Here is a 14,566-nt window from a genome sequence, read left to right on the forward strand (position 1 = left end):
GTTCACAGTCAGCTATTGGATGTATCACAGGGCTCCCAATGGAGAAGCTAGAGAAAGTACCCAAGGAGCTAAAGGGATCTGCAACCCTATTGTTGGAACAACATGATGTACTAACCAGAACCCCGGAGCTCTTGTCTCTAGCTGCATATGTATCGAAAGATGACCTAGTAGGCCATCAATGGAAAGAGAGGCCCATTGGACTTGCAAACTTTATATGCCCCAATATAGGGGAATGCCAGGGCCAAAAGAATGGGAATGGGTGGGTAGGGAAGTGGGGGGCGCTATGGGGGACTTTTGGGATAGCATTGGAAATGTAATTGAGGAAAATATGTAATAAAAATATTAAAAATTAAAAAAAAGGCTGCTAATATTTTTGTGTGCCTGTTCCTGAGAACTTGATCAGTCTGTTAGCAATTGGTATCTTCTATTTTAGAATGAGATTCTGCACAAATAACCTATCTATCCCTTAGTGAATATTCATCCAAAGGGAAAAGCACAATAACTCCATGATACCAGTAGTACATCCAACGTTTTTCCTCCCCTTATAGCTCTCATCTAGAGACATGTCCATACATGTCACTTACATAGACAGGAGACATTCAACATGCCCTACCTTTAATTAGGGGAAGGTCATCACTACCTTTTGGTGGAACTCACTCCTTATGACAGTAAGTGTTTGTAGATGTTCTGCAGTCACATTTGCAAGGTGCCCCAAATTAGATTTGCATTGTCTTAAAAGGATATTTATTCAAAGTCTCAGCTCCAGAGTTTCCCTGGCCCTGTCTTGGCAGCAATTAATAAATGAAGCATGCAGCACAGTTGGTCTAGCAGGGTGTTAAGAGTAATTGTGTTTTGGGAACCAAGAAAAACATTATGTGCGTGGTACATGGATGCTACATTAACTGTTTGTAGCTCTATCAGATAGATAGAGTGACACCCTAATTTAACACACAGTGATGCTGAGAGTAAATATGAGATGGTTTGCTCAAGCACATGCAGGCGGTAGGTGGCTGAGCTATGGTTCAAAGGCTGGTAATTTTCTTCAAAGCTTGAGAAGTTACCTTAAGACATCCTTACTTCTCCCCTACAGTCTCATTCTGACTACCAGCCTTTGAACTATGGTTCAATATTCTACGACTAAATGCTTTGAGATTCAGAAAATAGAGTGCTCTTAAATGTAAAGAAATTTAAAAAATGAAATAAGCATTTTTTTTCAATAAAGCATGTAGAATTAATCTTTAAAGCCCCTTTATACCCCACCTGCTTTTCATTTCAAGTCTAGTTTGATATCAGGGTGACTCTCGGTGCAGACCCTCCATCTGAGGGAAGAACCTTTAAGTGGAGAAGTTAAAATATTCTAACATACCCCAAAGCCAGGAAAGTTCACAGTTCGCCATTAACGTGTTAGAAAAAGATCACATTGCAGCAGCTGCTTATGCGGATTACCCAGTCTAGCCATTCTGCTAAGGCTTAAAAAAAAAACCCGTCTGAGTTGTGGAAAGGAAAAAAAGAAAACAAGCCTTGGAAATATCAAGTTGGTGCTTGTTGATGGAGCTATGATTTCCCGTTGGTTGCTCCAGAGGACTCAGGTGAATCTGAAACAATGTTAAGATGTTTCCCAGACTCCAGGCAGTGCAAGGGTCACAACGCCTTGAGTTTGCTTCTCCCAGAGCCCTATGCTGTCTCTAGAACCATAGCTTCCTCTGATTTCCTCCTTTCCTCTGTTCTTCCTTCCCTCCCTTCCTTCCCTATTTCTTCATTCCTGGAACATTTTACAGCTCATCCAAACCACACTAGAAAAGATCAATCCCTTCTACACAACTTCTTCAATTTTAATACTTTGCGTGTGTGCGATTAAATATATTTATATATGCTACCTTTAATTAATTTTTCAGGAATGTCAGTGATACTTTGGGTGTGCACACATGTGTGTGTATGTAAGTCTGTGACCTTTTAGGACTTAATGCATGTTCTATAGCATTAATTAAAATTTTAATCTTCAAAATATTACTACTGAACTTAGTTTTATCTCGTGTTGGGATGGAGCCCAGATCTTCAAGCATTCTGGGCAAGTATTCTATAAATGCTCAGCCCCTCCATTGTGATAATTGTACAGTTGGATTCTTCCCTTTCCTCATTTCGTGCTTATTGTTGGGACTAATACGAGTAAGGAAAACTAAAGAAATCTGGTCCTCAGCAGACTATTTCTTTGTACAGATGATGGTAAAGACCTATCTCTGATGCCATGGATACAGTTCCTATCTAGTCACCTAGATTCCGAGATGGGAACAATATATTTTCCTGGTTTAGAGAGCATTAGAGAGTAAGAGTTCTGACATAGGGTATAGTGTTTTGCCACAAGGAGCAAAACTGTCAACTTAGTTTGAGGATGCTTATAAAAGACCATGAGTTACCTGCCTAGGATTCATGAGCTGAATGCAGGACGTCGTGTCTCTTGTTCTTCTTGTTTACAATGCCAGTGTTATAGGCTACTGTGGTGAATTGCTTTCTCAACTGGAAATCTTGGATTCCTCATGCATGGAAAGAGGTGGCATGAAAGGACACACAACTGATGTCACCTTCAGAAGGCCAGCGAGCTCATGGTGCCGCTCTTGGAAGATAAACAAAGACGAAGACATCCCTGTGGCAGACCCCTTGCTTTATAGTTTGCATAGTATATGGGCAAAGGCTTTGCCTTGCTCCTGTAGCCTACACCTGGACTACAGTGGATAAACAAACTAGGGGAGACCCTTCCAACTTCACAGGGCCCACAGAGAAAGAATCTAATGTCACTTTCCAAGGATGTCCCTAAAGATCCAGAGTCCTCCTCTTTTCTTGGCCTGTCATATGAAAATAAGGTTTTTGTTCTCATTGTCTTAAGTTCCATGTTATGCATCAAATCCAGACTTCAGGGTCAGGACAAAAAAGGGAAAAGGAACACATTTTTAACTTATATTTTCTCGCTTGTAAGCAGCAGTATTTAAAAATATCCTTTCCAGAATCCCACATAATAGAGGTTCTTCTATATATCATTGGCAAGAACTGTTTGTTTTACTTTGGTACAAGTGAGTTTGGGGGGGGGGGATGTTTTCAGAAGCCACCTTGGTTTTTTTTTTTTTTTTGGATAAGGCACGAATAGAGGGTAATTTTTGGATGGAAAGCCAAGATTTAGAAGGATGGTTAATGCCAGTGGCCAAGAAAGAATGCACCCTTTATTTCTTCTTTTTATTTAGTGTTTTAAAGATTTACTTATTTGATTTTACCTGTACCAGTGCAAATATGTGCACCAGAGTGAATATCGGGTGTCTGTGGAGGTCAGAAGAGGGCACAGGAACGTCTGCAACTGGAGTTAGGGATGGTTGTGGGTGGTGATTCGGATGCTAAGATTGCAACCAGGGTTCTTTGTAAGTGCAAGGACTCTTAATGGCTGAGCTGTCTCTCCAACCCCCTTTTTCTTTCTTTAAAGGTGTTATTCATGGTATATTTTGTGAGGTGAAATGTGCCACCTTCTGTAAAGTTTCTATCCCTCTTGCTCTGTGTCTTTGTGCACATTGTCAGTCATTTTATCAGGTTCTCCTTCGTGGTTTCTGTTTTCTGGGCCTGAGTTTTTCTCAGACAAGATCACTCTCAGAATCTTTTATCTGACAAAAGGAGAAAGTCGAAGGGCTATTTAGAAAAAAAAAGGGCCAAAGTAATTTGTCGTGGGTCATTATGTCTAAGAAATGAGCTCTGAGACCCTGGCATCAATCTACACGCCTCTTGCATAGATTTTTTTTTTTTTTTTTTTTTTTTTTTTTTTTTTTGCATCTGGCTTTCTATTCTCTCTCCTAAGTTTCAAATTTTAGAACTCCCTTCCACCATCTCCCACAACCCAAAGTCCTGCCTTAGCCCCCACTTTTTATCTCCATCAAAAGGAGAGCATTCATCATCAAAGGCTGACAATCTGCCAGTTGGGGAGATTATTCCTCACCTGAATAGGGTGATAGCAAGGCAGGGACTGTGCCCAGTCCATTACTGAGTCAATTCATCTATAAATAAACCTTATTATCCCCACCCTCTTGGAGATGTGGTCAATAGAGATCCCTATCTACCTGGTGGAGGAGCCCAAAGGTTTGAGTCAAAGGTATGCCACACTTGGGGATCAAAGTGTAAGCACAGGCACACAGCGACTGTTGTAGATGACATGGCTTACTGTTATTCATACATCTGTCTACTTATATTTTCCAACCCTGGTCATGCCTAATTTCTAAGGTTCCATTTCTGTCTTATGATTTTTGCTCGATATTTTTTTCCTGTAAAAGTCTATTCTGTGGGCCAAATTTGATCTGCTATTGTAACACAGCCAAGCCCATTCAATTAACCTTGACGACTGCTTTCTTCTTCCTTGTCCCTCCCCTATGGCAGAGTTTAGCAATTATGATAGTTGCTTCCCTGGACAGGAGCGTGTTAGTTGGCCTTTTATGAAGCAAATTGTCTGATGAAGGGAAATCTGTAATTCCAAGATTTTTTTTTCCAAAAATAACATGTTTTCTGGGTTCTGCTTGCTCCAGCTCAGGAGCATAACTAGACACACCTTTGAGACCCAGGATTCAGCCATGTGTAGAACTGTTCTGGGGTTCAGTAGGCCAACATTTCTTCCTTAGCCCTTTTCTGTCCTTTGCCTGTAGAGAAGATGGGAATCTTTTTAAATACCAAGAAACCTTTTACTTGTATTTCACTTATGTTGGCCATTAAACCTTCAGCTCCAGTGTCTTACTCTAGTATACCACAGCCCTAGAGACAAACACAGTCCATATAACTATTCTTCCTCATAAATTTCAAAGTCCAAGCTATTTTTACCTATCATTGCCTTTCAATGCCCCATTGTTCCAACCTACTTTACAACTCAAGGCTGGTTTCCAGGGTTCTTAACAAGTAGGGTTGTACAGGGCCATGTCTTTCAGGGATCCCATGCTCGGTTTCGTACTATACTGTCATCATCTTGATATGCTTGGCACTTTTCTCTTTGAACTGTGTTTCATATGTGAAGTTCTGTGAGGCAGTAGAGAGATACAAGCATTTAGATCATAGCCCAATGTCTTGGGAGTTTGTGAAATAATATTATATTGGCATTTAAGACATAGTGAGCAAAGATAAACTTAAACTTTAAGACTTGTGCTAATAATTAGTGATTTTTATTGATAATAGCAAAAGGAAGTAAGAACTCCATGAGAGTGAGGACTGACTGGAAGACTAGAGACTTTGGCAGAATGGTTTTGTTGTTATCTGCTTATTTTTTTCTCTCTTTTTGCATTTTAATTTGGGACTTTTGAAAATTCTGTGCTTGGTCCTTCACCTTTTTGTAGTCATAACTATATCACATGGTACGATCCATCAGTGAACAGTCTACCTGCTGTTTGTTGTCCGTGGGTTAGTGAGACCTGTTTTACAATCTCCATAAATGTAGATGGGCTCCCAGAAGAAACCCTAATAATGGGATTTGTTTTAAGGTCTACTTGGGCCTGATTGCTGGGTCATCTGTGAGGAGTTAGAGAGGCCCTAGGACAGTGACAAGTCACACCACACAGTGTGAGTGTGACAAGACCTCAGAATGATCTTACAGAGACCTGGAAAACTGATATGCCTCTTCAGACTCCCAACTAAGGCGTGGTACCTGGGTTTTCTGCCTCCCCCGAACAGTCACGGCCAAGCTGCACTCAGAGACTCAGAGAGGAGGCTACCCATGCTGGTCAGGTGCTATCTTTCAGATGAGGGCAAGTCCTGGATAAGGACTGACTTGTAAGGCATGACAGGTGCTGGATGAATCCTTGAAGCAGCTGAGAATGGGCACCTCCGTCCAAGATGGGGTCTGAATGGTCCATCCTCCACTGAAGGATGTCCAGGCAGGAGCTTGCACCAGGAAGGCATGAATAGATGGCAAAAGAAGAAGCTAAAGGTTTCCTCACACACAAACTTCCAGGTTATGAACATTTAGATAATGCAGGCTGCTGTCAGATATACTATGTAATTTCTTCAATGGTTCAACTGTAACTGTTGACATATTGAAAAACCACCAGGTGAGGCCGATTTTAGTACCAGAGAGCCAGTACTTTTTTTTTTTGAAAAAAATAATTTCTCCCATACTTTTTTGGTTCCAGATATTCAGTCTCAAAACATATTTAAGACAACATCTTCTCTTCTAAAGAAAGGTAGACGCTTGATTGCTCTGCTTCAGACAGGTTCGTCGTGAGGTTTTATTACAGCGGGGAAGGTTTTAATTGTATGACAGTAAAGTCCGGGACAGTCAGCCTAGAGTTACAAAGTAGCCTACCGTGCAGAAAGTGGTTTTGGAATAAAGAGTTCAACCTTCCTTTATGATTGATGAGATTACAAATGGGAGAGGCAGAGATGGCGTGTGAATATGTTTGAATGTGGGTATGCTGGTTGGTGGTAGAGTGAGGTGGTGGGGGAGGGGGACACCTTACAAGTTTGAACTGAGCAAGCCCAAAGGAATCATGTTTGGCCTAGGTCCCATAGTACAAGTTTGTACTGGGCCATGAAAGATGATGCTTGGTTCTGTGTGTGACACCTGGTGCCTAAGCTGAAAGGAAGGCATGCCTTGTCAAGGCTTTTCCCAGATGCTTTCTGGATTTCTCCATCATTGTCAGCAGCTCTCTTCAGACAAACAAAGGATGTGGACCATGCATTGCCAAGATGCCATTCTGGGAGCAGCCTGCTAGTTATTCATTCTTATTGGAATGATTTTTAGTGGAGGGGTAGATCAGCAATAAATAGGTTCCTTACCCCATCTAATCAACTCTGTATTCACTGGTTTAAAAGAAAGAATCACCTTGCTTGGGCATTGGATGGAGAATCTGAGGAAATGTCCAAGCTCTATCTTTCCCTGTTCAGTCTAGGATAGGAGGGTCATAAGTAGAGGTCAAACAGCGTCGTGTGGAGAAACTCAAAGCTCCAGCCTCCAAAAGCACAGAGATGCTGAAGTCATGACCTTTTATTTATTCTAATTTAGAATGGTGTATGAGTGTGTGTGTGAATATGTGTATGTACGTGTGTGTGTGTGTGTGTGTGTGTGTATGTAAAACAAATAGAGTAAAGAGGTTATCAATTTGGGACAGGGGAGTATGGGAAGGGTTGGAGGGAGAAAAGGAAGGGAGACAATGATGTAATTCTATTTCAATTAAAAACATTAAAAAAGATTTAGTGCTTGATTTGTGAGTCTCACTCATGCTCCTCTGGGCTCTAAAGTGTTCCATTTCTCCCCTCTGCCATTTGCAGCCCAGACAAATTGTTTCCTAGGCTCAGGCTAGCTCCACTCTATGGCAATTGCTACCCTTGGTTTTCCCATGATACTGGTATTTCCCAACTAGGGTCTCCATTGCAACTGGGATGCACGTTCACCAACAGCTTCTCTTGGCTTTCTTTAGGGACTCTGACCCTGTCAATGGTGCCGAACCTCAGCCTCTCTCCATAACTTCTTCAATCCTGAGGTCTTTTACTGTTAAAAGAAACTTCACCTTCAGCATGGCTTTTCCTGCCCTTTAAGTGACAAACCTCAGCTGTTCTCCATGACCCGTTCACACCTTCAAAATCAGAAACACCTGGGAAGCTCTTATGCATGACTAAATTTGGCTGCTAGCACAAAGCACAGCCGTGGCCCCACTAAAATACAACTTCTGTGTACGGACCCCTAAGAAACACTTCTCAGATGATTTTCTTCCATAATTCTGATTCGTAGCGATTATCCCAGCAAAGCAATGGTTTCAACTTTGTCCTTCTTAATTCAACATGTTTAATGACTACCATAGTCCTTAAGCTGCTCTCTGAAACGTCAGAAGCCAGGCCTCAATCTCATGCAATGCCCAAAGCCTTACATTCTAAATTCCCACAATAGCTCACCAAACTCTGAACACGCAACAGTTTTTCCAGCCCAAAGTTCAAATGTCAACTCAGTCTTCCCCCAAACACACGGTCAAGTCTGTCATAGCAAAACTCTACTCTTGTTACCAATTTCTGTCTTTGTTAGGGTTTCTATTGCTATGTTAAATTACAATATTTGGAGGAAAGGGTCTATTTCAGTTTACAACTCTTAGGTCACACTACATCATGAAAGTCAGGGCAGAAATTCAAGGCAGGAAGCTGGAGGGAGGAGCTGAAGCAGAGATCATGGCACAGTGTTGCTTACCGATGTACTACCATAGCTTGTATGCCTTTTTATAGCACATAGGACTATAAGCCCAGGTGTGGCACTGCCCACATGAGCTTCTGTATCAGTAACCAATCAAGAAAATGCACCATAGGCTTGTCCATAGGCCAATATGGTGGAGGCATTTTCTCAACTGAAGTTCCCTCTTCAAAAATGATTCTAGCTTTTGTAAAGTTGACACAAGGTTATCCATCAGATCCCAACCCCTCCCTTTGTGTGTGTGTGTGTTTGCACTTGTGTGCACTCAAAGGCATTCACCTGGAAGCCAGAGCGATTAGATTCATCTAGAACTAGAGTCACTCAGCATGGAACCAGGGACTGAACTGTTCCTCTGAAAGAGCAGTACATTCTTTGAGAAGGTAATATATATTATATATGTGTGTACAATAAAATAAAACACATCTGCCCTTAATTTCCTCCTTCCAATAGCATCTCCTGAAATAAATCTCCTTGACAAGCCCCCTCTTAACTCCACTCTTCCTCTTTCTCTTCTTTTTCTTCCTCCTCCGCTTCTTCCCCACTCACTGGTCTATTAGTGCTGCTCATATGTGTTGGGATGTAGGTTCATTTACTAGAATCTGGGCAACTTACCAGTGGCCATACCCTTAAAGAAGAATGAGTCTCCCTCTGTACGTAGTTACAATCTTAGTGAAAGAGCAGTGTGTCTCACCCATCATTTGGAGACTTCATTTGACCTTGAAGTTGGTTGGTTCCGTTAATTAAGTAGAGTACAAATTGGCACTGGATGAGCTCAGCGTAGAGGAAGCATTCTTTCTGAGGTAGGGAGAAAGGTTTGCACATCATTACTATAATGTAGTAAAACAAACTTGGGCTAAATTCTCTTCTTTGCAAACCAACAGCTTGTCCATTGGTTTCCCCAGGAAGACTGCATCTCAGAAACTCTACCTTCACCCAATTTCTCAATGCCTACCCTGCTACATAGCAGAAAACCAGACTCAACAGAATACATATTCATGTAAATGCTTTATCCATGAGGCATTTGACTATTGCACTTTCCCTCGTTACCCACCCTCCCCTGCCACTTTCTAGTTTTCTCAACACCTAGGAAACATAAAAATGTCACAGCATTCATGAAACCTTCTCTTCTCATAAAACAATAATCGCATTGTAAACCCCAAGAGTTCTGCAATAGGTGTCTCTCTGCTCCTTTATTAATGCCACTGGTATTTGTCTAGCCTTAAAAAAAAAGTTTTGGCTCTATATCCCATTCATATTTTGGGGCTATAGCTTGCTAGAATTGTTGGGACAAGTAAAACATTTCCCTTTCAGCATTCATTATGACAAGGGGAAAAAAGAAAACCCTATTGTATGTCTTTTTAAAGTGACTCGTGACTCATCTCCTTTTTTGGGATGGGTATAGCTTGAGATTTGGCCAGTGGCATGCTTTTCAGTTGTGAAAGGAAGTACAAGCTCTGAGAGGATGAGAGGTGCTGAATGTGAGGTATTTTATTCAACATCTGCCACCAGGTCAGGATTCTGGTGACATGGGACGTAAACACTTTAATGACTAAATGTTACGGTGTCTTAGCAGATTCCCCATGTTTAAGGCACAACAGCTAGTTCTAGGTGAAATGAACACGGAGAGAGAGAATAGTCCCATTTGCACAGGATTTCTTTTAACTGACTTTTATATTTTTGATATTTGAAAAAATAAAAACAGCTTCTTTTGTGATCACTAAGTAAATGCTTATATTTTAAAGTTTTAAAAATCATTACCTTCATAAGAAAGAACACATACTTGTTCACACTGTCATAAATCTTTCAGATGAGACAGTGACAGCTAAGGAAGAAAGCAGATTATTTATGGTGATTATTACCACCTATCAACAATGTGCATTAAGGGATGGCGTATATTTTGACTATTTTCTATGTGTAAATACACATGGCTTTATTTATTTTGCCAACACAGGGTTTTAACATAATTTTGGCTTATGATTTACTTTTATTCATTACAATCTTATTTCTACATTTCCTATTTAAATATAATTTAAATATTTTAAATTATATTTGTGTGTATGCATATGTATGTGTGTGTGTGTGTGTGTGTGCATCTATACCTGTGTGTGAGCGAACACATGTGTGTGCTTCTATGTATGTGCGTGTGTGAGCATGTGTGCTTTCCCTGGGCCACCGTGTTTGAGTAGAAGACAATCGTGGGAGTAAATTATTTCTTTCTGTTACATGGATCCTGATGAGGTTTGGAGACAAGCATCCTTACCTACTGAGCCATCCTGCTGCACCTCCTTTCTTTAACGGAAAATACCTCATGGGAACATTTACATAGCAAATGGCTTATATATCATTTTGCCAGCAGCTTGATAGAAAACTGAATAAGTAAGAAGGAACAACTTAAGATATTTTGTTGAAAGCTTCTTGCTCAATTATAATAAAGGGGACCAAGGATGATAGTGCCAAATGATTGAAAGTTATCATGAGCCTTCCTGAGACCTTACGCTGGGGCTGCCTATGGACCTGCCCAGTGTTCTCAGGAAGTAAAGGGCTAAGTGTTGTCCTGGGCCTCTTGCTAGAAGACTGTACAATGTGCTGGTGAAGATTTTGTTTGTTTGGTTGTTTTTGAGTTAGAGTCTCACTATGTAGCCCTGGGTGGCCCGGATGGGACCTGTGGACCAGGGTGGCCTTGCTCACAGCATCCTGGCACTGGAGATACTTTAAATTAATTAATAAATTGATTAACATTTTCAGTGCTGAGGATTGAAGTTAGGACCTCACCCAGGCTAGGCAGGGTCTCTGCAGTAAGCTATGGTCCCCGATAAAGGCAAAAAACCAAACCAAAACTTTCCTTTCTCATAATAGTACAACTACAACTCAAAAGAATTATTTCTTTTCAGATTATCTTCAGTTACATTTTTCTTTCTAATTTTGTACAGATCCCCAAATGAATTCAGGTCAAGAATGAGTGTGTGGAGGTTAAGTTTGTTTAAATGAAGTCTTTTTTTTCTTTTTAAGCCAAATATAAACTTGCTTTTTTCAAAAGTTTTTATTGAATCACACATTTGTGTGTGTGTGTGTGTGTGTGTGTGCAAATAAATGGAAAGTACCTGATGCTATTTGAATGCCGCAGAAATTTACCTGTTGGGGTTGTGTGAAAGAAATGGGAGGTACCCAAAGTACCCTGCATTTTTAAGTGCTCTCTAAGGGTAGGAAATCTTAACTGGTTTAATTCTAACTCTTTCTTGGATCCTGAACTTTTCTTCTTTTACTTAGTTGGAGTCATAGCACGAATGCTAGATGGAGCTACCCCCACGTGAAATCGGCCTCCTCACTGTTCATCCTAAAGGGAGGTTTTGTCTTTAATGCACTTACTTTGTGCGTTTCTGTGAGGAAGCTTACAATGCAGAGAGAGGGAAGCTCCTGGAAAGACAGTCTAAAAACTTTGAAGTCACAGTTGTCTTGGCTTAAGCAACTACGTGAATCACAGGATTCTGAAAGCCTGTGACTGAATCATGGGCCTAGGAACAACAGAATTCTGTAGTTCACTGAGTTGTTTAAGGCACAGGCAAAAATATATCCCTGCTTGTCTTGCTTCTGGTTCAAATCCTGTATGTTTAAACCAGAAAACATTTACATTTTTTAGCCATTATTATATTTACTTTTGCTTAGTCATAGTAACTGTGGCAGAACCCAAAACCGAACACTGAGTGATGAAGTTTCCTATAGGGTTAATTTGTAACACTGAAAAGATTAAATCATTAAAGTTGTCTAATTGTATAACAAATTCAAGTACGCACTTGTGTATTTGTCAGATTGACAATCGCATGTTGTCCCAGATGTACTTTTCAAAACTAGTTTCCTTACAATTAAGCTAAGAGCATCATTCTTAGAAAATATGTTTGAAAATATCTTGGAAAATGTTTATGAAATTTTTTCCTATATTCAGCAGTAAAATATTTAACCTTCTACATTTTTATTCCCATTTGCCAAAACAACACTAGAGGAAGTAACGCAATTCATCCTGATTGAGGCTTCTCTAAGTTGAATTCATACTGTTAAAAAAATAGTTATATTTTTCTTTTGTTTCTGCATCCACAGTTTTTGATCATTTGAAATGAATTTAGACCAAGATAAAGTCATATGCAGACACGGCTCATAAGATTATAATTACATCTGTCAGTTAAGTCACAGACATGTAAGGAGCCAAATAGAAAGTTAGAGGTTTCGTCTGTTGCAGATAGGCCATAATTAATCACTGGATAGGGGATAAAGACAATGCCTTGAAGGCTAGGTTACAGAACATCGATCTTAGCATTTCTGTTGTATGAGAGTCAGAGTAGGGAAACATCAAGACTGCTCTCAGCATCCGGTTGACTGCTATGACTGCTATGTGTTCATTCACACTCAGTGTGATTTGGCATGACTGAATTCACAGAAGTTGCGTATCTTAGTTCTGAAGATAAATGTATAGGTTTTTTTTTTTTTTTTTTTTTCCACTTGGTTGATTTCTGCCCTAAGTTTGATTATTTCCTGCCGTTTACTCCTCTGGGGTGAATTTGCTTCCTTTCGTTCTAGAGCTTCTAGGTGTGCTGTCAGACTGCTAGTGTATGCTCTCTCTAGTTTATTTTTTGGAGCCACTCAGGGCTATGAGTTTTCCTCTTAGGANTGCTTTCATTGTGTCCCATAAGTTTGGGTATGTTGTGGCTTCATTTTCATTAAACTCTAAAAAGTCTTTAATTTCTTTCTTTATTTCTTCCTTGACCAAGGTATCATTGAGTAGAGTGTTGTTCAGTTTCCACATGAATGTTGGCTTTCTATTATTTATGTTGTTATTGAAGATCAGCCTTAATCTGTGGTGGTCTGATAGGATGCATGGGATAATTTCAATATTTTTGTATCTGTTGAGGCCTGTTTTGTGACCAATTATATGGTCAATTTTGGAGGAGGTACCATGAGGTGCTGAGAAGAAGGTATATCCTTTTGTTTTAGGATAAAATATTCTGTAGATATCTGTTAAATCCACTTGTTTCATAACTTCTGTTAGTGTCCATGTGTCTCTGTTTAGTTTCTGTTTCCAGGGTCTGTCCATTGGTGAGAGTGGTGTGTTGAACTCTCCCACTATTATTGTGTGAGGTGCATTGTGTGGTTGAAGGATTTCTCCTATAGTTTCTTCATTATCACAGTCTCTATGGGAGGGAGAGACATGGTGATGATGTTGTAATACAGAGTATGCCCCAATGCTGTGCATCTCCCTACAGCTAACTGTAGCCAATGCAAACAGTAAGCACGGCTTTCCCGTTGTCCCCATGATAGACACCTGGGCCACACCTGGTCTCTTGACTTGCTACTTGCTCTGATCTTGCGTTTTTGATTTTTATAACATTTGTGATTAAGTTCCTAAATTGAAGTTGATGTCAGTTTTAGCTTCCTAAGGCCTGGCCCTCGGCAGCCTTACGGGCCTTTGTTTTTCTTGTGGCTGTGGACCATTCTTTGTTGCTGTCACGTCTCACCTGGCCTCACCTTCAGTGAAGCAGTAATTTTGTTTTTCCTAAAGGGTGAACTAACATCCCATAAGTAAAATAGCATTTTGAACCCATTTGATGGGATGTACAGAGGTAAAATACCATGAGAAAGTTGTCATAACCATTATTCTGTGATGATATATTCAGTTATCAAATGATCTTCAGAGGGTTTATTTTGCTCTATGTGCAATTTTCTGAATTGAGTTTTGGTATAACCCATGGAGAGAGCCATGGCTGTGGTAATGTTTAGCACCATTGTCTGCCCGTAGAAATACTGTCTTAGCGCCACAAATCCACTTTCATCACCACTGGCATATGGAATACGATGATCCACTTCAAGTTCGTCAAAAAGAAAAAAGAATTTCAGGCTCTCTTGTGCGGATTCATCTCTATCCATCAAGCTAACTAGCAACTTTAGGACCAAGGTAAACCTTCCTTGTGGATATGATCTGACTCCCAAGACCACTAACATCGCATCTGGAAGGTATTCTTTTAGCACAAAATGTCTTCTAGTATCTGATGCCTACTGAGAAACCCATTTGCCCATGTAGCTTCACAGAAAGATTGTGGAGATTGAACCCATACCTGGTGTTGAGAAAATACTACTTCTTGAAGTAATTATGCATTCCACCCTGACTGTTATGACTAGTTGTGCAGTTAGCCTCAAATACCTAATACTATTTAGTGAAACTTCAACAGATCTTTTGATCCACTTATCTCAAGACAAGTTGAAGGCCACAGTCAGAATTCAAACATACCAAGGAGGAGAAACTTCAAATTTCAGAGCAAAAATGTGATTGAGAGCATTGTGATTGTTGTAAGACTGAAGAAGAGAAACAAAGGACTAGGCTAGATGTATCTCCAAATA

Source organism: Mus caroli, chromosome 13 (genome assembly GCF_900094665.2).
Source record: "Mus caroli chromosome 13, CAROLI_EIJ_v1.1, whole genome shotgun sequence".
NCBI lineage: Eukaryota > Metazoa > Chordata > Mammalia > Rodentia > Muridae > Mus > Mus caroli.